At 34.7% G+C, this 23,383-nt stretch overlaps 1 long non-coding RNA gene across 1 annotated transcript in view; it reads left to right on the top strand.

Annotated features, from left to right (window-relative positions):
• The window catches only part of LOC307193523, a 176,270-nt gene that overhangs the window by 28,983 nt on the left and 123,904 nt on the right, over nucleotides 1–23,383 (top strand). The window contains exon 2 of the long non-coding RNA XR_013830348.1: nucleotides 5,887–5,948. This is a non-coding gene — a long non-coding RNA (uncharacterized lncRNA). The remainder of the gene's footprint in view (nucleotides 1–5,886; nucleotides 5,949–23,383) is intronic.

Raw genomic sequence — 23,383 nt, 5'->3', positions numbered from 1 at the left:
AATAAAAATATAACACGTGAGTATAAAATATTCCCAAGGATCTCTCTTCTCACTACATAATAAAGATGTTTTGGTCAATATTGAGCTAACTATTGTAGCTTACCTTAAGAGACCAGCATAATCAGTTCTGGGCAGAGAAAGTGTTAGAATGCAATTAGGTATTCATCATTATTTTTTTTTTCATTCTTGCTGATCAAGCTTGGAATTGGGACTGTTTTCCAAACTCCTTGATAAATGTTGTAAAAGAAGTAAAGATGTTATCAACCCAGTGTCAGTCCATTGTTAAAATATTTTCATAACATGATATAAATACTATAGATTTCGTTTTGAAATGGGCCTGTGGAAGTCTGAGTATCCCACAAGTGAATTCATTTCCTAATTGCTTAAATAGTCTTTAATATAGTGTTTGTATTACTTTGCTGGGGTTCCCAAAGAAAGTACCACAAACTGGGTAGTTTAAATAAGAAAAATTTATTGTCTCAAAGTTTTGGAGGCTGGACATTAGGGATCAAGATATTACACACGTTGGTTCCTTCTGGAAGCTGTGAGGAAGAGTCTGTTCCTTGCCTCTCTCCTAGCTTCTAGGGTTTACTGGCATGCACTGGCATTCCTTGGCTTTTGCTCCATCACCATGATTTCTGCCTTTATCTTTACATGATATTCTCTCCATGTGTGTCTTTGTCCAGATGTCTCCTTTTACTAAGGACACTAGTCATTTTGGATTAGGGCGGCATTCAATTCCAGGATGACCTCATCTTAACTAGTTACATCTGCATGACCCTAGAAGGACACATTCTGAGATACTTGGAATTATGATTTCAACATATGAATTTTGGGGATACATAATTCAACCCATAAGAGTGTTTGTTTCAAACCCCACTGAATAAACAGAAGAGGGGACAGCTTGACTCCTTACAAATGAGAATGGCAGGTAGTTAATGGGGAATGGGATGATAAGGTAGCCACGCAGGAGGACAACTTAGGTGCCAGGTCATGTCCATTTTGTTTTTTGAATCTTGGAGACTGAATGTCTTCTTGATTTCTCTTCAAAGCCTCCTGTCTCTCCACTTTTTATTTTCCAGGAATTCTCCTTCAGCTTCGCCTAATTCTAGTCACACTTAGTTTTGAGCTCAGTAGGTTTTGAGTAGAAGAAAAAAGTAATAAAACAAAAATAACCATAAAATTAAATTCTTCCAGTTCTTATGGAAATTTTTCTGTATTTCATTTTGGTGAATGTTGAATCTTGATTTCATTTAACTTTTATTACATAGAGACTTTATTACATTTTATTACCTTTTACTTATTTTGGTCTAGGTAGAGGTTAGGGGATATAAAATACTGACCATGTGGTATCAGTGAGAGGGCAGAATATGGCAGAAATGTAGAGAAAATACATAGATTATGTTATGGACTGAATATTTGTGTCCATCCCCCAATTCATATACTGAAGCCCTAATCCCCAAAATGATGGTATTAGGAAATGTGTCCTTGGGAAGTAATTAGGTCTAGATGAATTCACACAAGCAGAATTCCCATGATGTGGTCAGTGACCCTATAAGAGTAGAAAGGCACCAGAGCTTCCCTCTCTACCATGTGAGGATATAGCAAGAAAGAAGCCCTCTGAAAGCCAGGAAGAGAGCTCTCACCAGAACCCAATTATGCTGGTACCCTGATCTCGGACTTCTTAGCCCCCAGAACTGTGAGAAATAAAGGTCTGTTGCTTAAGCCACTAGTATATGGTATTTTATTAAAGTAAAGCCTATCACATGAGCACTTAATATCTTGAAGGATGTTTCTGGGACATCTCCTTGTTCACCACACTTAACTGTTATTTGTAAACTGTATTCAACGGAACAGAAGCATAACTGAGCTGAAGAGTCTTGGGTGACTTTAAAGTACTCAGTTTGAGATAACTATATCAGGGCACGGCATTTTATTCAAAGACACACACCTGGCATTGTTGGAAACATGATCGTTGTTTCATGAAATCTTGTCCAATGAACCACACTAATGTCTTGTTTAGCATTCTGAAATCAGAGTGTGATTACTTTTGTCATTTTCTATAATTACAAAATAGATGAACTATATTTCCAGTTCTGATGAAAGAAGCATAATAATGCTGCATTAGCAAATGGAAACCTAATTAACCAAACACATGTAAGATCTGAATAATTACTTCTAATATAAAAATTATTATTATATAATTAAGTAGCTTCAAATGGACTAAACACATTTTACGAAGCCTATCAAAAAGCAAATGTCACATCTTACCACGTATAAATAAAACCCTGTACAACACTTTCATTTTACTTATAGACAACTATATGTTAGTATTTTATTTTTTAACTGCATCCATCATAGTTTATAGAACTAGCTTTTGGTGTCAACAGATGAAATCTCTAATGAGTTATGATCAGAAAAAGGAATACAGATGTACTGTACATCAAATTCTCCTTTCCTAATTAGTACAGCAGCTGTTTGGCTGACAGCTTGAATGATGTTTTTTGTGTTTATTCTAAATTGCGTTTATAATTTATGGACAGTTTTGTTTGAGCATCCCATATTCTTCTTTTGTTTACTTTTCAAAGAAGCAGGATAAACTAACCTTAGGTGAATTACCTATTATATTATTAAATTAGGATTATATATACAATGACCAAATAACCAAATAGTATAAGTTGTATGATGTAAATGCATACAAAAGACAAAAACGTATTTCAACATAGAAATATATATGACGTGAAAATCTATATGAATAACTATGTAACACTCTACAAAGAATGTAAAGTGGACCTACACATCTTAACTATTTTAAGAAAATATGTATCTCAAGCATATTCCTGAATGGAAGGCTTAAATTCTTCCTTAATACACTTATACAATTAAAATAATTTGAATAAAAAACCAAGTATGATTTACATGAGAAGATGATAAAAAGTTTTTAGGGTTATTCCAATTTTCATGTGTATGGGGAAAATGCAGTAAGAGTCTAGAAATATCTGGAATATAGAAAGAATATTGTGGACAAAAATATATCACCTGCCATTTCAGTAAACAAAGAATGTTGCAGCCATCAAGCCATCAGCCACTGCAGCTGCCCCCAGTGGTGTGCCCTGAGGGAAACTTAGGATGGAGAAAACCAGGATACTGGCCCTAAATAGTTAAATGCACATCAAAGAAATAATTTTAGTGAGCCCAGACTCTTGCATGTTCCCAGACATAGCAAAGCATTAAAATCATTAACTTGAGTTGTCTGTTATTTGTGATTAGCAGTAATATTTTGATGTTCAGTTACATGTTTTATTTTCAGCAAAAGCTCTATATATCCTGGCTCCTCCCTTACCTCTTTTTTTTTTTGCTGTACGCAGGCCTTTCACTGTTGTGGCCTCTCCCGTTGCGGAGCACAGGCTCCGGATGCTCAGGCTCAGTGGCCATGGCTCACGGGCCCAGCTGCTCCGCGGCATGTGGGATCTTCCCGGACTGGGGCACGAACCTGTGTCCCCTGAATCGGCAGGCGGACTCTCAACCACTCCGCCACCAGGGAAGCCCCTCCCTGACCTCTTTAGAGCAGTTCCTCAGAGCTATCTGAGAGGCTGTATCCCGGGCTGTAGTCCTTAGTCATGCCCCGATTAAAACAAAATTCTCAACTTTTAGGTTGTGTGTAATTTTTTGATCGATAATATACTACAGAATAATTTGTCTTAAAATATCACAGAATATTTCTTATAGGTGCAGAAATGGGCAGACATATTAAGAAAAGATAAAAACTGCAGTCTCAATTACATATAAAATGTAGTATGTGATACAAGTAGTACTTGAATGAGAAAATGACACTTCCACTTATTAAATCTAAGTTAATTCCTGATGTATTAAAGAGTTAAATTAAAAAAAAATCAACCATGAAGGAACAGGAAAACATATGTAAACTTTTGCCTGTATAGATTGGTTGAACATAAAAAAAAAAAATTAGAACAAGTACCTGACCAAAAGGACCTTAACATTCTCTGCAGCTTGACTTAATTTTAGAAAAGCTTCTTCTTCCTGACTCTAGACCCTGGACCTCCCTTTTCTTAAAGTGTTTCCTTTAGAAAACTTATCACTGTAAATCCTTTCTCTGCATCTTTTAGATGTAAATCTTTTTAAAAGTCTCTTGCCTGTTTTACAACCCAGTAATGTCTTTCTCAAGGACTTGGGATTCATCCCTTTGAAATGTAGTCATCAAAAAAGATGGCACCTCTATCCCCAGTTCCTGTGGGAGGATAGAAGCCTAACTTCTCTAGTCAGGGGTGCCTTGCTCCAAGCTGCAAAATTACCTCTAATCATGAAGTTAAGAGAACATTGATTTTTTTTTTTTTCAGGGTAAAGCCAATTAGCAAACACAGAGTGAGGTGTCCTCCTCTTCCCAGCTCTTAAAACCCTATCATGTTTTCTTTTTTAAAAAAATGTTATTTTTTTTATTGAAGTATAGTTGATTTACAATGTTGTGACAGTCTCTGCTGTACAGCAAAGTGACTCAGTTATAAATATATAAGCATTCTTTTTTTTTATATTCTTTTCCATTACGGTTTATGATAGGGTACTGAATATAGTTCCCTGTGCTATACAGTAGGACCTTGTTGTTTGTTCATCCTATATGATGTTCTGCTTTTTATTCCCGTGGGAGTTGAGTTCAGACTCAGTTCTGGCAACTGTCCCTTTCTGCAATAGTCTTAAATTAAGTCTTCCTTATCTAAGTTTGTCTGGTTCCGTTTTTGCATTGACACAAGAATTCAGACCAGCCCAGGAGCTTATTGTAATGGTTGTAAAACTGGAGGACAGGTTAAATTTCAACTGTATCACTTATATCAGGACACGCATAGATAATAGTAAAATGCAGTGAAATAATGTGAAAGTGATGATTTTCGAGTATTTATTACCTTTGTTTTTAATATAAGTATTTACTTGTGATATCTGTGGCCTCAGAGGGATTTTTGTGCTCTCGGGGTCACTCACATTGCTCTGGAGTCACCAGTCACCTGCACACAAGGCACAAGTAATTGGTGACATCCTCAGGACATTGTTGAGTGCTTTCTTGAAAGAACTAATTGAAGAGTTAATTGAAGGTCATTTTCCAGGTTGACCAACACACTAGCAGGAACAGGTGACTTCTGTGCCAGCTCTTGTGATTGATAGAGAGATGGTACAAATGAAATTAAATGATACATATAGATAATCTGCTGCCAGGTTAAAAGAAATTTGAAACAGTTTGGGGATGAGGGAAATGCAATGTATACATTGATATTGGATTAAACAAATTGTGTAAAGGAGGGTATAATAAACACTATGGATTGGGTATATAGATTCATTACAGAAAAAATAGTTTTAAAAACCCAAACAAACTGTACTGTACTCCATATATGTCATAATTATGCACCAAGCTTAAACACACAACTGGCAGAATTTTTATGAGAAGCATTTTAATTGCCCAAATACATTAGCAAATCATACTTCATTCTTAAAAATAATAATAGTAATTCTTGAATATATTTCTTTCAGAATATTTCTCTAACAACAGGCAATGATAAGTAGTCATGGTAGCTCATTAGAATCTCAATTAAAATATCATAGCATCCCTGGTATTTGTTCTACAGCCATAAAGAATTCCCATGTAAATAAATACCTAGGAATGTACTCCTTTTATAAGGTGTTAGGATAGAATTTTTAAAAATTCTTTAACATTATACATCTTACCCTTTCAAAACTAAGATCATTAATAGTTTTGTATATAATAGAAACAGATAAATTTCTAGATAATGATATTGAAATATTGAACCATCTTAATTCATTGCAGAAAATGGTGAATCGTGGTTGAACAAACAAGGTAAATTGTGAAATTTTTAATTTCAGATTCTGTCTTTGCTGCAGTTAAATTTCTATGCTGATTCAGGATGCTTTGCTTCAGAATTCAGGTGAGTCATTTCATTTTCACCCTGTTTGTTAATAAACACAAACTTAGAGCTAGAAGATCACATTAGTCTTAAAATGCCAACTCTCACTAGAGACTTTCCTTCACTTTATAAAATAACTGAAATATTGCATCATTTAATGTATTCTTATATTCAAGCTATTTTAGTAACTTTCATTTTAAAAGACACTTAGGCAACTTAAACTTTTAAGAATAATGTGTTAGATTTTCTTTTGAAAAAAGTAATCCATAACAAAGTGAAAAAAATTAGGAAAATGCAAAGAAGTATACAGAAAAATTATATGATACTATTACAGTTTAATGTTTTATCTCTACATAGCTTTTAAAATTTTTATATGACCATAGAGATCAAGGTAATTACTGATTTCTTAGTATTTTATCTTTACTTTTATTTGTATGAAAAAAGATGTTTCTGTTATCATTAATGCATAGCTTAACATAGTCTTCTATGCATAGTCCAGAATAGGTATCTACATTACGTAGACACTTAATTTGCCAAAGTTCCCCCAATTACCTTGCCGTTGTCAAGTCCTTGGGTTAAGTCATTTGTTTTCTTTAAAGTGAGAGAATGAAGGCTACTTCCAATCTCAGATATCTGACTCTGTCAGAGGAAGTCATTTTTTTTCTTTTGCACATAGAGCGTCTTGTATTAAAAACAAACAAAAGGAATAGTAAAAATTACCTCTCCTGAGCAACGTTGCAGGAACTGCTTCATTAGGGCAAATACCTTCAACTATCACCATTTTTACTTATGTCTAACATTGTTTGGAAACTGTAATTTATTTACAGCTTCTCTAGTAGAGAGTATTAAAATGTATTCACAATATATGTGTGTAATTATTGTTTAAATAAAAGAATATATGAGTGGTTAAGAAGTGGAGCAGAAGAAAAGTAATATATTTTAGAATCGGTGAGAAATGTACTAATGAGGAATAATAATTTTCACATTACTATATTAATTAATTCTCTTTATATCAGCAATATGCTTTTAATACAGCAGGCACATAATCCAAAGTTTTTGTGAGCATAACACTCTAAATATACTAAATAGCAATTATTTTCAAAGATTCTCGGCTTTACTTTATTGGATTGTAACATTTTTAGATTCAGTTCACTTTTATGTATTTGATTATGAAATTTTATGGACAAAATTATGGGAAAGAGTATGGGTGTGAGAGGTGGAGAAAGAAAAAGATTTAAATATCAGTTGAGAGTACTTCACTTCCATTTTAAACCTATAGGATCCCAAGGGAGATATTTGTATTGTAAATATTGTGAAAGCAACAAAATCTCCAAAAACACAGCATTACAGAAATGCTAATTTTTTTCTAAGTTAGCACATGATTTCCTGGTTTCCTCAATGGCTCATTTTCTTCCTAAAATATTTAGGAATATTTAAATATTAAAACACAGCATATGTGTCATGTTACTAGTTGATACTAACAAAATTTCATGTATTTACTTTTCACTAATTTTTTTCTTTTTTACTCTTTGTATATGTTTGTTATTTTTAAATTATAAAAACTCAGAAGTATTGGTAGATATTCTATTTTCCCAAGATAATTTACCATTGATGCTTTTGCTCCCCTTGGAATCTTTCTAGAGAATTTAATTGCAGCCAAGTAGCAGCATATAAAATTGGCTTCCTAAAATAAATAAAGCAAAACAATACAAAGCAAAATGTCCTTAGAATCTGCTGGCAGCCACAAACCAAACTTGGGCACTCTGCTCTGGTTATTATTATTGCCATCTTCAATTACCGGTTCAGTTATTACTTAGCCACTTACTATTTCTATAACCATATTTGATGAGACTAGATTTTTTAAAATATATACAATTGTGAATGTATTGTAAAATTAGGGAATATAAGAACAAGAATTTTGACCATAGTATATTGTTCATTCAGTTATTACAACAAACATACTGTCACATAATACATGCACGTTTTAATCATTAATTTCTTTGGTAATGTAATTTGTGGAGTAGCGACAGTGTTCCCCAGCTCACTGCTAGTGCAGATCTCTAAAATGCCAAACAGGTATCTGTGCCACAGAATAACATTAACATATTTAATTACCGGGACTATTATTTTGCTCATATGTAAATCTTAGGTGGAAAGTTTGCATTAAAAAATAGAAATCTTCAGGAACCATAGTTATGCAGTGAATTCCTTGCACCTGCAATGCCTCATGCTTTATTCCTTAAAATGGTCAGTGCCTGATGTGTTGTGTATTCAGTTCCATATTAAGTGTCCCGGTGCTTGTTGAAGTCCGTGTTGGTACAATTTGAATGTTGGAAGCAGAGGGGATTTTCCTTTAGACTCGGCCTCCACTGACGTAGCAGACCTTCCCAGCATCGGTGCTTCTTTTGTCTCCTCTCTTGCATCCTGAATTTTCTGCCTCATCTATCACTACTTAAGGGCTGCTGTCGACTTAGCAGACCCTCTGAATAAAACACAAAGGCTACAGGAGTGGGTGCAGGACCACAACCAGAATGCTGCAGTGGGAGCCCTCTGTAGGTGCTTAATACTCCTCTTCCTTTTAACAATTACCATGCAAGTTCTTCCTCTTCCTTTGCCTCCTCTCCCACCAGATAATTATGTCATTTTTGAGTGGTTTCTCCAACATTCTTTTAGAACATATTTCTCTGTTAGAGTTTCATCAAAACGCTTTTAGCCTCATGACTTCCTAAATATCTCACCTTAATATAAATAAATAGAACTTGCAGTAGAGAAGAAAATAAATATTAAAATCCCAAATAACTTTTTACTTTTAAAGGAGAGGTAAAAAAAAAATGCGAAAGGATAAGTAAAATACAGAGTTAGATAGGTAAGAAAATAAAATGAGATGTAATCATTTTATATCATTTCAATTGAAAAAAGTTCTAGATTATCGTGGATTATAAAATAAACTCCAGGGAATAATGAAAGTTCTTATGGATTATAGTAATTTTTCAACAATGAGAGTGAGTTATTAGATATTGGGATGCTACCTCATGGAATTTTTAATTGCCAGATTTTAAAATTTTATTTTATACCATCCTAGGACAGATTATATGCTTAAATTTGCCTTTAAATCCAGTGAATCTGTATCCAAAGTCTTTATTTGTTAATTTCCACTTTTAAGGAAGTACACTTTTTATGAATGTCAATATGATTTAGACCTTTTCAAGTGTGTATGTCCTTTTACATATAAGCACACACATAAATAAACTTTCTATCAGTGTGAATATTATCTAGAGATTTTCATGTTTAAATTATTTCACATTTAAGTGTCTTCTAGGTTTAACATTCATAATATAATGAACAGGATTTTAAGTGTATTAATGACTCTTCCACTGTCAGTAATAAAGCAGAGTCATTCTTCAAAACTTTCCCCTCTAAAATAATTAAAACATCCTTTCACATATAAACACACACATATAAATATACAAAGTTATATAAGTGATAGTCCAAAGAATACATGGTAACACATGGACGGGACGAACTTCTATTCAAGGTAAGTGTAGATCTTTAGCATAACTGTGCGGGGCAGACAGGGGCAAAATGGCTCCTTATTGAACTGGGAAATCAGGGAAGATTAGGTGGAAGAAGTAGCTTCTGATTGGGCTTGAGAATATGGACAGCTTTGTAATGTAATGTGTTATTTGTGAGGAAAGTAAATTGCATTCTTTGAAACGCATAGTAATCAAATGGTATAATAGATTAATAATATAGCTTTCTGACAAAAGCTCTGACAGCTGTTTGAGCTCATTCCGTTCTGTTGAATCTCTCCACAATGTGCTTCGCAATGTGAATGGCTCTATGCCTGGTGATATCAAATGAAGTTGCTTTAAGGAAAAATATTGCATATTGTGATTAGGGTCAAAGGGAACACATTTTAAAGGAGGCACCCTTATAGATGGTTGAAAATAACCTCAGTGACCAAATGAATCTGACTTTTGAATGTCTCAAAATGTCATTCTAATCTTGAAGCATAGAGTGAAAATAAAGCTCCATTTCCCATGGTTAGAAAATTATACATTTAGTTTCTTGCTTATATATTGCCATCAGTAGAACACCTAGTAAAAGCCATGTTAAGTAAAAGGAACCACAATTGCTACTCTTTCAGTGCAATGACTTTTTTGTTAAAAATTCTCATCATATTTTGAGTTATCAAATATTAGATCCAAGGAAAGTATATTATCATTGTCATTTCTTGCTTACCTTGTAGAGATACAGCCACTGAAACAAAATAGAACTCATTCAATTTTTATATATGTATTGATTATATATTTTGTGCTGAACAATATTTTATTTGGTGAGAATAAGAACAAAGAATTGAAAAACATGTTTTGAGAAGAAATTAAAGTGCATGTGAGAAAGAGAACAAAGCAAGACAAAACATGCATTACGTTATGTTAAAGGACCCATGAGGATCTTAGACTTTCAGAGGATAAATGATTATATTCAGGGTGAAATCACTGTAAAAGCTAATACTTAGAAACACTGTGAATCGTTAGATATGAATAGGCAGGACCAGGGAGCATGGAAAAAAGTTCCATGTGAGGATATTTTACGAAAAATGGTATATAACATGATTCAATAGAAAAAAGGAAGGAAAAGCAAACTGAACTTATTGAGTATCTACTATATCTTAGGTTACCTTGGGGTTATTTATTATTATCACTAAAATCTAAATGCATTTTCCAAGCCCACACACCCAACAGACAGCTGCTTGCTGAAATTAAAATGCAGGTTCATTACTGGCTTGTGAATCTGTGAACTGATACTCTGGTCTTTCCACTGGCTATAACTTGTATGTATTTTTAAAATGGAATGGCTGTGATTATGAAGAGATTTATATCATCTGACAGAACCATTGCTTTGTTTTCAGTTTTGTTTTTTTTTTTAAATTTATTTAAGTATAGGTGATTTACAATGTTGTGTTAATTTCTGCTGTACAGCAAAGTGATTCAGTTCTACATATATACATATACATTTTTTCATATTCTTTTCCATTATGGTTTATCACAGAATATTAAATATAGTTCCCTGTGCTCTACACTAGGACCTTGTTGTTTATCCATCCTGTACATAATAGTTTGCATCTGCTAATCCCAGACTCCTAATCCATCCCTTTCCTACTTCCTTGGCAACCACAAATCTGTTCTCGATGTCTGCGTGCCTGTTTCTGTATCATAGATAAGTTTATTTGTGGCATATTTTAGATTCCACATATAAGTGATGTCATATGGTATTTGTCTTTCTCTGTCTGACTTACTTCTCTTAGTAGGATAATCTCTAGGTCCATCCATGTTACTGCAAATGGCATTATTTCATTCTTTTTTATGGCTGAGTGATATTCCATTGTGTGTGTGTATGTATGTATGTATGTGTATATATATATATATATATATATATATATATATATACATATATACACCACATATTCTTATCAGTTTATCTGTCAGTAGACGTTTAGGTTGTTTCCATTTCTTGGCTATTGTAAATAGCACTGCTATGAACATAGGTTTCATGTATCTCTTTGAATTATAGTTTTGTCTGGATATATGCCCAGGAGTGGGCTTGTTGGATAATATGACAACTCTATTTTTAATTTTGTGAGGAACCTCCATACTGTTCTCCATAGTGGCTGCACCAATTTATATACCCACCAACAGTGTAAGAAGTTTCCCTTTTCTCCACACCCCCTCCAGCATTTGTTATCTGTAGACATTTTAGTGATGGCCATTCTGACTGTTGTGAGGTGGTACCTCATTGTAGTTTTGATTTGCATTTCTCTAATAATTGGTGAGAGTGAGCATCTTTTCATGTGCCTGTTGGCAATCTATATGTCTTCTTTGAAGAAATGTCTATTTAGGTCTTCTGCCCATTTTTTGATTGGATTATATGTTTTTTTGTTTTTTTTTGCGGTACGCGGGCCTCTCACTGATGTGGCCTCTCCCGTTGCGGAGCACAGGCTCCGGACGCGCAGGCTCAGCGGCCGTGGCTCACGGGCCCAGCCGCTCCGCGGCATGTGGGATCTTCCCAGACCGGGGCACGAACCCGTGTCCCCTGCATCGGCAGGCGGACTCTCAACCACTGCGCCACCAGGGAAGCCCGGATTATATGGTTTTTGTTTTTGTTGTTCTTGAGTTGGATGAGCTGTTTGTATATTTTGGAAATTAAGCCCTTGTCAGTCACATCATTTGCAAATATTTTCTCCCAGTCAGTATGTTGTCTTTTGTTTTATTTTTGCTTTCCTAGATTTGGGTTTACTCTATGTTTTTCTTTACTTAATTTTCCACATTGTGACAATTTGTTCATTCTTATGTACTCACCACTTGGCTCAATGTACAAGCAGGTATTAATGAAAATAACAACCAAATGTACATAAACAGTATAACTGTAATAAGTTATGTAATAGAAATGTAAACAGGCTCTCCTTGCAGTGTAGTCTTCAAAGAAAAGGTGCCATTATACTTTTGTCATAAAAATAGTTGGAGCAACTGTAGACAGAAATAAAATATAAGGCATTAAAGCAATAGACAGAGTAAAGGCACAGCTGAAAAAGCTATGCCTCTCAGGAATTAGTGATTTTATAAATTATGAATTGATGTGTAATGAATTACCCCACTATTTAGCATCTTCAAACACCAAATGTTGAACATATTACAGGTTCTGTGGATCAGAAATTCGGTAACAGTTAGGTTGGGTGGTTCTGCCTCAGGGTCTTTCATGAGTTGAGTTTAGCTGCTTGGTCTATAGTCTTATCAAGGCTCTACTGGGGCTAAAGAATCTGCTTCTTACTTTTCTCCCTTGGTTGTTGGTGGCCTCAGTTCCTCACTGAATTTTTCAGAGGCTTCAGATCCGCACCATGTGAGCTCACTCCTTAGGGCTGCTTGCTTCCCTCAGAGAAAGTGATCCAAGAAAGAGAACCCAAGGTGGAAGCTGTGGTCTCTTTATAACCTAATGTTGGTTGTGGCATACCATCATTTCTGCCGAATACTACTGGCTGCAAAGACCAACACCAGTACATGGGGCAAGTGACCTAACAAAGATGTGAACAGGAGGAGGCAGGAATCTTTGGAGGCCCTTTAGGAGACTGGCTACTTACACAGAGCAGGAAATTCTATATAACCAGGAAAAATACTGCTCACGCTTCCCCAAGAAACATTGCACAACATCTGCACACAACTGAGTTTGTTAGAGCTTCTGGTACCTAATGAGTAGAGACCTGAGATGTTTTGCTTTTTTCTTTTTAAAATTCTTTTCCATTATGGTTTATCACAGGATATTGAGTATAGTTTCCTATGCTATACAGTAGGACCTTGTTGTTTATCCATTCTATATATAATGGTTGACATCTGCTAATCCCAACCTCCCACTTCCTCTCCCTTGGCAACCACAAATCTGTTCTCTATGTCTGTGAGTCTCTTTCTGTTTTTTAGATAGGTTCATTTGTGTTGTATTTTAGATTCCACATATAAGTGATGTCATATGGTATTTGTCTTTCTCTGTCTGACTTACTTCACTTAGTATGATAATCTCTAAGTCCATCCATGTTGCTGCAAATGGCATTATTTCATTCTCTTTTATGGCTGAGTAGTATTCCATTGTATATATGTACCACATCTTCTTTATCCATTCATCTGTGGATGGACATTTAGGCTGTTTCCATGTCTTGCCTATTGTGAATAGTGCTGCTATGAACATAGGGGTGCATTAGCCATCCTACAGGGCAGGTCCCCAAACAAATTATCCATCTCAAAACACCAATAGTGCTGAGTTTAAGAAACACTGTTGAGGTAAGCTAGAAAGTATACAAGAGTCTGTAACAAAAATAATTTATGACATACAGATTCTCTAAATATTCTTTTTATGCACCATTCTGAGGGAGTTAATGAAGGAGATAAGCAAGTAAAACAAGAGAAGTAAAAATAATACTAAAAACAGTAAGATAGGGCTTCCCTGGTGGCGCAGTGGTTGAGAGTCCGCCTGCCGATGCAGGGGACACGGGTTCGTGCCCCGGTCCGGGAAGGTCCCACATGCCGCGGAGCCGCTGGGCCCGTGAGCCATGGCCACTGAGCCTGCGCGTCCGGAGCCTGTGCTCCGCAACGGGAGAGGCCACAATAGAGAGACCCGCGTATCACAAAAAAAAAACCAACAGTGAGATAAATGATCAAAGAGAAAAAAAAATGTTTGCTTCAGATAATCTGATTTTATATATATATATATATATATATATAAAAAACCCAATGAAAACTTTTCACAAATGAACTAAGAGAATATTTTTGAGAGTTGCAATAAAAATTGCTTTTACATAAACTAAAATATGTCACAAATAAATATATTTTCTTGCCATTTTGATTTTCCTCTTTTATCCATGAGTTAGGAATGTTCCCATCAAGCTAGGAAGCAGGGTTCTTCTGTTTTTCTAATTTTATTAATACTATTTAGATTTTCCCCTGCCTAGCAGAAATTGACACCTTTGTATTTCTACATTAGAAAGGATTGAGTTTTTATTTGTTGTATAATACATGGTGAATTTTATAACTTTATATGTTATCATTATATTTTGCCAAATTTGTCCAAAATTTCAACCAATTTGATTCTCTCCATCTCATTTTTGTAGGTATTATTGTATAATCTTACAAAAATAAAGTTTATTTCCCACCAAGTAGTCTATACTTATGCTGTATTTCCAAATTTCTGTCTTAATCTCCTTTATTCTGGAACAGGTAAACACTTTTTATTTTAGGACAAAATTATACTCTTTTTTCTTTATAAACAAAATCACATTGGTGACCCTTACCTATATATGCTGCCACCCTTTTAAGTTCCTTCAGAACTAGCATGAACATTCACGTAGTGCAAAAGCAGTCACTTACCCATCTTTTTACCTGTTAATTTATGGCTACTTTATACTGTATTAAATACAAGGAGAAGTATTACAATGATTTTAGGCTTGGATTGAAGATTATCAGTTAACTCAATGTGGTGGTAATTTGTGGACTTTAAAGATGTTGAGATTACAGTTTACAGTGACATACTAATTCTTTGTTTATGACATTTTAAGAGATTTACAAAACCAGACATTTGGGAAAAAATCCATTGTGATAATTATTATATTTGGTTAAACATAGGTATATATATATTTCTAATTTTAAGCAATATATGTGGACACTTAATTTATAATAAGTGAGATCTAGAAAGTTTAAACATGAGGAAATAAATTCTAGGCATATATAAAGAGAGTATTATTAAACTATAGTAGAATTAGGTAGAAAGAAAGCTGTTTGCAAACAAATATTATTTGCCCATGTAATTTGTACAAAGTCATACTTTTTGGAGATGTTACATGGACTTTTTCACTCAACTTATAAATATCTCTATTTATAAATCAAGTATTTACAGACTTTTAAAATCTTGTTTAAATGCTCCAAGAGTTCCAATCCCTTTCCTACCCCAAATCTTATAATCAAGACCATTAGCTTAAATCACAGTTAAGACATTCTTTTCAGAGTTGATCTTCTACAGAAAAGTTTGCCTCAGAACTAAAATATTAGTATTTTCTGAGAAAGTTTCTGATAGAAAATCTCATGTTAAAATTTTCCCCAAATGGTAACTGAAATTTATAATTGTGCTTGAAGTTATGCCATTTAGAAAGATAAACACAAGAATGAGAATACTACAATGTCCACTCAGGAGGAAGTACAAGTTTGTCAGCAATGAATTCATAAAGAAATGACTGACAGTCAAAAGTGAAGCATCACTTGAGAATGTCTTGGTGCAGAAATCAGCATCCTTCCAGAAAGCAGAGTATGTGCAGAGTAGTTCTCTTTCAATGCCAGTTACTCACATACAGTAAAGATGCAGAAACATCTTTATAAGCTTTTGAAAAGATCCCTCAGGTAGTTTATGTTAATAATACCAATCTGAGGGGAACTTAACTTGGTATTACTTGAGATGAATTCAGGAGACCAATATATTTTCTCTCTGTCTCCTACCTTGTGAACTTAGTTTAATAGACATACACCATTTAGCCAGTAGACATGCAGATAGAATAGTTAGTAGCAAAGCCATGTTCCTACAGACATTCAGCAAAGAGAATAAGTACAATTCTGATTATACAACCAGAGAGACATGGGCGAATTTATTCCTGGGATAAAATAAATAAACTCAACCCTGAAGATATCAATGAAATACCCAAAGTTTTTGTTGACTTAAAGAAAAATGTACAATATAAGAGTTGTGAGTTTAAATTTTATTCAGGGACGCTACTAAGGATTATAGCCAGGGATGCAGTCTCTCAGTAGCTCAAAGGGAACTGCTCTGAGGGGTAGGGGAGAAGCCAGTTTGTATGTGAATTTGGCTAGTTAAGCATACATCCTGGTAAAAGATTACTTGCCAGTCACAAAGCACAGATATCTCTGTAAATTTTAGTGCTTTTCTGTGAATGGGCAGATGCAAGAATCTGAGTTCACAATTTTTTCTGAGATATCTCTAAGTATCTAAGGGGCCTGTTTTTCCAAACACAGAGTGCCTTATCCTGCTTTTCATCCTAACTTCCTCCCAGGGTGCATTATTGATGAGCAACTACAGTGGCTAATGGTTTAAACCTTGTTTTTTGTTGTTGTTGTTGTTGGTTGTTGAATGCTTTGATTCAGCATAGAACCTGTGATGGATAAGTTAGCTTTGTGTGGCTTGAGACCCTTAGATATAAACCCTATTACTGAGTTGTTTTGTGCTAGTCTCAGCCTATCGATTATAATGTTATTGACTAGAAATGCCTGAGGTCTCTCACCTGGGCCCCAGGTGAACTTCCCACAGACATCTCCCTTTTCCAAGCCAATGTTGCCACTGGACTGACCCTTGTGGTTCTTACGATTTTAAGATGCCCCTCGGTAATAGCCATAAGGAAACTTTGAAGGAAAATAAACTGTAGTACTTACTGGAGCATACAAGGTATGCATACAAGGCACTGGAGCATACAAGGTACTCCAGGGGGCACCCAGTGAGGTCACAGGTAGAGAGAGGAAGAGTGAGCTTGGGTCAGGGGATCTGCTTTTATTGGTGTTGAGGGGGAGGGTCTAGGGTTTCCCAGGCTCAGTCTTTGTTAGCAAATTTAAAATATCAGAGCCGTTATTAAAAGCATAGGGAGAGAGAAGAAGAAGGGAAGAAGGAAAGGGAACAAGTGGCCAGTTATCTAAATCAACCAGGATCTTTAAATCAAAGGAGATTCCCTGGTGGGAGGTGGAGGGAGGTCATGTATGCCCAGTTGTCCTGGCTCCTTATCTAGTCCTGTGGTTGGCAGTGTGTTTTGTGTTTATTGGAGATCCACTTTGTTGCAGTGGATGCCTCTTGGAAGTGTATACATTGGCAGTCAAAGCTTAAGTTGGGCACTTGAATTACAAAAGAAAAGTCAACTGTCAGGGCTTCCACTACCTAAGTCCATAGCTGTGAGGATCTTGGCCAAATCCAGTATAACCTTTCATCCTTTAGAAGCTTGCCAGCCCCTTGCCAACAGAAACACCCCTCTACTTAAACAGTTTGTCTTGCTTAGTGAAGCAAGAGAGAACATATAAGAAAGCAACTGGGGAGTGTCTCAGAAAGAAGTAAATTAAGGCAAAGTACTTTAAAAATTTTGGGAACTAGTCAGTCATTGACTGGTCTTGGCAGGGTGGGTCGGTTTGCAAACCAAGAGAGTTGCTTGAACAGTAAGTAGAATCCATGGGGCTGTTGCAGTTAGATCAGTTTGCCTGTACTATTCCAGAAATATGGGTCTGACTGTGTTGCTTAAATGGGCTTGAGCTTAAGTATTTGTCTTGCATATCAGGGTAATTTTTTTGTAAGTCTTAGTACAGTTTTGCAAGTTTTGGTTTCTATATCTATTCTTACGGGCTTGCTTTATTTTACCTAATATTTCTGTGTGCTATGTAGTACACGTTGCATTGTTTTTCAAGATACCTCATGTTCAATATTGCCAGAAATGGAAATGTCGCATTATTTTGAAAATGACAAAAGAAAAAATATCTTAAATAAATGAAAACCTTGCACTTATCTTCACTATCATGAAGGGCTCTGATGATTGATTTCAGGTGTATTCCTCTTTCCTTACATCAACTGCTACCTGAATAAGTAGGATTCTTAATCCAAGCATATCATTCAAAGGTAGATCACATCTAAGTAAACATAAAAACATCAAACATCCAAATCCCTGATGGCTGAAGCTAGGAAGGTTACTTAGTATTACATAGTGTCACTGATTTTGCATATTTTTGAAAAATGTTTTACTGTGCACTCAACCTAAAAATTATTCTATTCTTCCCCAGGTTCAGTCCAGCACAATACATCTTTCCTACTTCAAAAGAGCATAGAGAGAGGAGTTATTTTTAGGCATGGATAGCAGATGAAATTTCAGAACATATTTTCAAGAAATGTAAAATTTATTGCATGAAACTAGTCAACATTGAATAGTCTTACAATAGGTGGGGAATATACATAAAATCTACATTTTAGGCAAAGTTAATAATTTTCTACACTTGGAATATCTGTCCTTTACAAACTTTATTCATTTGGTCCTCAAACTACTCAGGATTCTGGTGGTCATTATACTCATACTCTGTAACAATCATCGATTATAGAAGATGATTATTTCTACGTGAGGTGATACAAGTAACAATGTTAATGGTGAGTTAAGAGGAAGAAACCTGATGGGTTTATATCTATGCATATGTGGGTAGTGTGTTTGCACATTATATAAGAATGTGAAGGGAGTTTTCTTGCCTAAAGCCATCTGCATTTGTATGTTAGATGCTTTTGTCAAACTCTATTATTCTATCTATAAACGACATGGATAATGCTATGTAAATAGTTGTAATACACAATTACATTTGTAAATGAAAGATAAAACCAAACTTTGTTAATGTCCCAATGCAATTGAATTTATATGTGTGGATGTATTTTGAAATCCACATATATTAAATATCTAGAAATGTATTTATAACTCAGCATTTTCCTAAGAAGTATACTGGGGTTAAACTACAATTTATTTATTAGAACAGTAAGAGAGACAAGTAAAAGCAGAGTCATTTACTGTATACAGGAATATATTCTTACATTTATTTCTTAAAAATTATTTTATTATGTATAACAAAATATAAATTCTATAGAGGAAGCCCAGAGTTACAAATAAACAATATTAGAGTCAACAATAATTATCTTCCCAATAATTAATAAGGCATTTTACATATTGATGAACTTAAAAATGTGTGTGACAAATTCATGTTTTATTTTATTAAAATTAGTTACACCAAAGAAAGAAAAGCATGGTATTGCTTATCTTGGTAGCATACCAAGAAAGAGAGAAAGCCGTATTGGTGGAAATAAACTCAAGAACAGAGGGAAAAAATAGTCTGGATTCTTTTGAACACTTGTTCCCCTTCAGTTTCAAGTTGACACTCAGAGGTACATTTCACCAAACTGACTAATGTGTTATAGAACAGAAAGGAAGGCGCCAGAGAAATTCTTTTTCTGATTATGTCAAGATTAAAAATAGCAGTCTTAAAAAATGGTCTGTGTGTATGCCAGTTTCAAAATGTCAGCTTCAGTATGGCGTGGTGGATAAAAAGGAGAGAAGAATGGCATGGAGCAGTGACTTCACAAAAAGGAAGATAACTTGAAATAAATATAAATTTATTTTTCTGGTATGAAGTGTCATTGTTCACAGTTAAAATACACACCATTATCCTTCCAATGTTAATTTATTTCCACTCTAATTTTGGATGTTTCCATTAAATTTTCCAATTTAATATATAAAATACATATTCTAAAGACAGGCATAATTATATTTCATACCTCCATGATCATTTAAAACATACTTCAAGGTATTTGCATAAGGTTTAGTAAGATTAACTTGCACAAATTAAATGATGTAAAGCATGACTAGAGAGATTGATTTCAGCTTTGTGATTTTTATATATCCAAATAGGAGAAGTTAATCAGTAACCAATATGATTTATCATATCACAATGATTTCACAGATATATTCTATAGAAAAGTATAGGCTATTATTCATTCACTTTGTGCTTTTATAATCTAAGTTCAAGTTGCAAAACTATATTTAATATATATTAAACCTTCTTGAATGCAAAAGTCATCCACTGAACATTAATTTTATGTATTTGCCAAAATAAAAGTTTTGGGTGGTTCATGGGGGTAGTTTACTAATTACTTAGAATATGTTCTTTAGAAAATGGGGGTATTACTCACATTTTGATTCCCAATTCTTTTCAGTATTTTACATTTATACGGCTATGCATGTAAAACTTGTGTCAGTTAATAAATAAATGAGGAGATAAGAAGAGATGTCAGGAATAACAGTATCAGATTAGTGTATATTTTACAGATACTCTGATATATATTCTAACTAATCTTATTGTAGTTATATTTGTAAATAAAAAATATATATTCTCAAGTAATGTCTCAAAGTTTACAAAAATGTTCACTACAAAGGAGAGAGCCTCTCTGCCTTAGCCAATGATATTCTTTTAGATTTTTCTTCATGTTAGTACATGGCATCATCATTGAACTTCTATAAAACTCGTTCTATCTTACGTGACTCCAATACATATCCTGTCTATCTCATCACCAGATCATTTATTTATTTTCTCAATCAACAAACATGTATTTGATGCCTCAAACATGCCTTGACCTCATGCCAGGAAGTACCAAGTTGAGTAAGGGGATGGGGTTAAGGAAGGCACATAGCAGACACTCATCTAAGTGAAAGCCAGAGTGAAATCAGAATGTATTGAACTCAGGATGCATGACCTTGGAGGCACAGTGGCCAAAATAAAATCCTGCCAGAGAATTAGGCGCCTTCTTGTTATGTATTCTTTTTTTGTTTGTTTGTGGTACACGGGCCTCTCACTGCTGTGGCCTCTCCCATTGCGGAGCACAGGCTCTGGACGCGCAGGCCCAGAGGACATGGCTCACGGGCCCAGCCGCTCTGTGGCATGTGGGATCTTCCCAGACCGGGGCATGAACCCATGTCCCCTGCATCGGCCACTGTGCCACCAGGGAAGCCCTATTCTTTTATTTCTGATTAATACGCGTGTATTCTGAGCGAGCAAGCATTAAATAGTTGTTAATGAGGAATATATTAGTCCTTACAATCTAATATTCTTCCTTTCAGTGCATCTTCTCATTTTTCATAGGTAGATTTTATCTAACAAGGGCATTAATCATTTGTATTAAATGAGAAAATTTTCTAGTCTAAAAGCATGGAAAAATGCTCTCAGAAAATTGCTATATATTTTGGGGAAGTCAGAGTAGGAAGTCATAGTTATTTCAGAAGGAAAAATTTGGTCATATCCATGAAAGCGTATTTTGTGTACTTATTTACCTCAATATACTTTTGGTGTGTGATGCACATTGCTAGTGGACCCTTGTGTATGAAGCAGCCGAAAAATGACTGTTCAATGCCACCTCCTTGAACGATTGTCAGTGGTCTGATGCAAATTCTATTGATGTTTGGAGGAGTGAAGATATATCAAGGTCTATATCATGTTCCCCACCTGCCAGCAGTCCACTGAAAGGAAATTAGAATGAATAATTTATATAATGCAGATGGATATAATACATTTGGGTATCTAGAAAGATACATTATTGGAGTAGTTAATGATTACATAAATGATTACTTTTGCTAGGTACCTTTCTAAGCATTTAGCTCACACAAACACAAACATATAAACATACACACATACATCATACATATATCTATTTTTCCCATTCAATGTTTATAACAACTTCGTGGAGTAGGTGCTTTTCTAATCTCTATTTTAAAGATAAGAACACTGAGATGCAGAGAAATCATATTACCTGCTCAGAGGCAAATAGCTCATTAGTGGTGGAATTGTTATTTAAGCACAGTTTGGCTCCATAAACCTGCTCTAAACCCAAACCCTACGTTGCTTTACCTTAGATATAGATAAATCCGCAGCTGCAGAAACTGAAAAAATAAAGCATAAATGTACATACAGAACATATATCATGCCAACTCCCCTCACTATATTACCTAGAGTAGTCAAGAAAAGATGTCTCAGGAGGGGACACAAAAGGAAACTCAAAAAATATGTATAAAAGTTGTGAGGGCTGAGGTAGAGGAAAGACATAAAGTTATTTCAAAATATATGGAAAAATATTTTAAATAAAATATTTATGACAGGATATTTTTGATTATGAGAATTTTCCTGTCACTTTCATTACAATTTATAATATTTACCACAAACCCTTTCCATTTCTTTGTAGACTGGATAATATGGATACTCATACTTTTTTTAACAACTTCATAATTACTATTTCATATGCACCAGGAAAGTGAGCAACATGTTTATTTTATTCACAACCATATATTCACTAGCAATGATCCTGACAAGAAATATTGAATTAAGTGAACTCAATTAAGTATATTTTAAGAAAAAACAAAGTAATAAACAGCTTACCTAATTTTCATTTTGAGAAGGGTGGATGCCCCAATTATGAGTTCTCCCAAGCTGTTAGTATCAGTTTAGGCTGATCCTTACTCATACTTACAAATACTTGGAGCCTGACAAATAAGATGGACAAATAAAATAATTGCCTATTGATTTATTTATTTTCTAAATAAAAAATAGAACACACAATTTAAAAGTATTTGATAAATTAAGACTTCTATGTAGCATACCTTGTAGAGAATGACACAAAAGCCAGCTATCACTAATGAAATATACATTTCAGAACATAATCTAAATGTAAAAGGATGTATTTCATAAACGAACTGATATGAAAACTGAGGGAAGTTAAAGCAATATACTTTTGCATTTTTAATTGAAATTTAATAAAATATAATAATATTACTGTCTATTTCAACCATTCCCATTAGAGTTTCTAATTTTCCAGTAGGTTTAAGATACTAATGAGAAAAGAAAAAAACCCTTCAGAAGATCAAATAAAGGTGCATATGTTCTACAGCTAAAAATCCAAGGTAAAATTCAAACAGATTGTTAAAACATTTCAAAATTCTGTTATGTTTTATTATTAATAACTCAACCTACTGAAATGAATTCCTCTGTAGACATGATATTTGAGCACTTTGATCACATACTTTCTCCTGAGTGAAGACACACAAAGCTAGCTTTTGAATTAGAACTTCTAGAAGGCTGCTCTGTGTGGTTTTTAGCCCTGCTTAACAAGCTTGTTCCAGCTTCACAACCTGTTCCCTGCCATTCTCCCATTAGCCTCATATCTGGCACGCTTTCCTCCTTTGTGCTGACTGGGTTCCTTTGATTGCTTCATTTGGGCATGAAATCTAGATGGTGCTGCTGACATCAGCCAGGAAGCTCGCATCTCATCCCAACCAGGGCTGATCAGGTAAAATCAGTGCAGAGAAGGGT

This window comes from Stenella coeruleoalba (genome assembly GCF_951394435.1).
Source record: "Stenella coeruleoalba genome assembly, chromosome: 1".
NCBI lineage: Eukaryota > Metazoa > Chordata > Mammalia > Artiodactyla > Delphinidae > Stenella > Stenella coeruleoalba.
The sequence above is the reverse complement of the archived record's forward strand: the minus strand, read 5'-3'. Positions and strand labels throughout refer to the sequence as shown.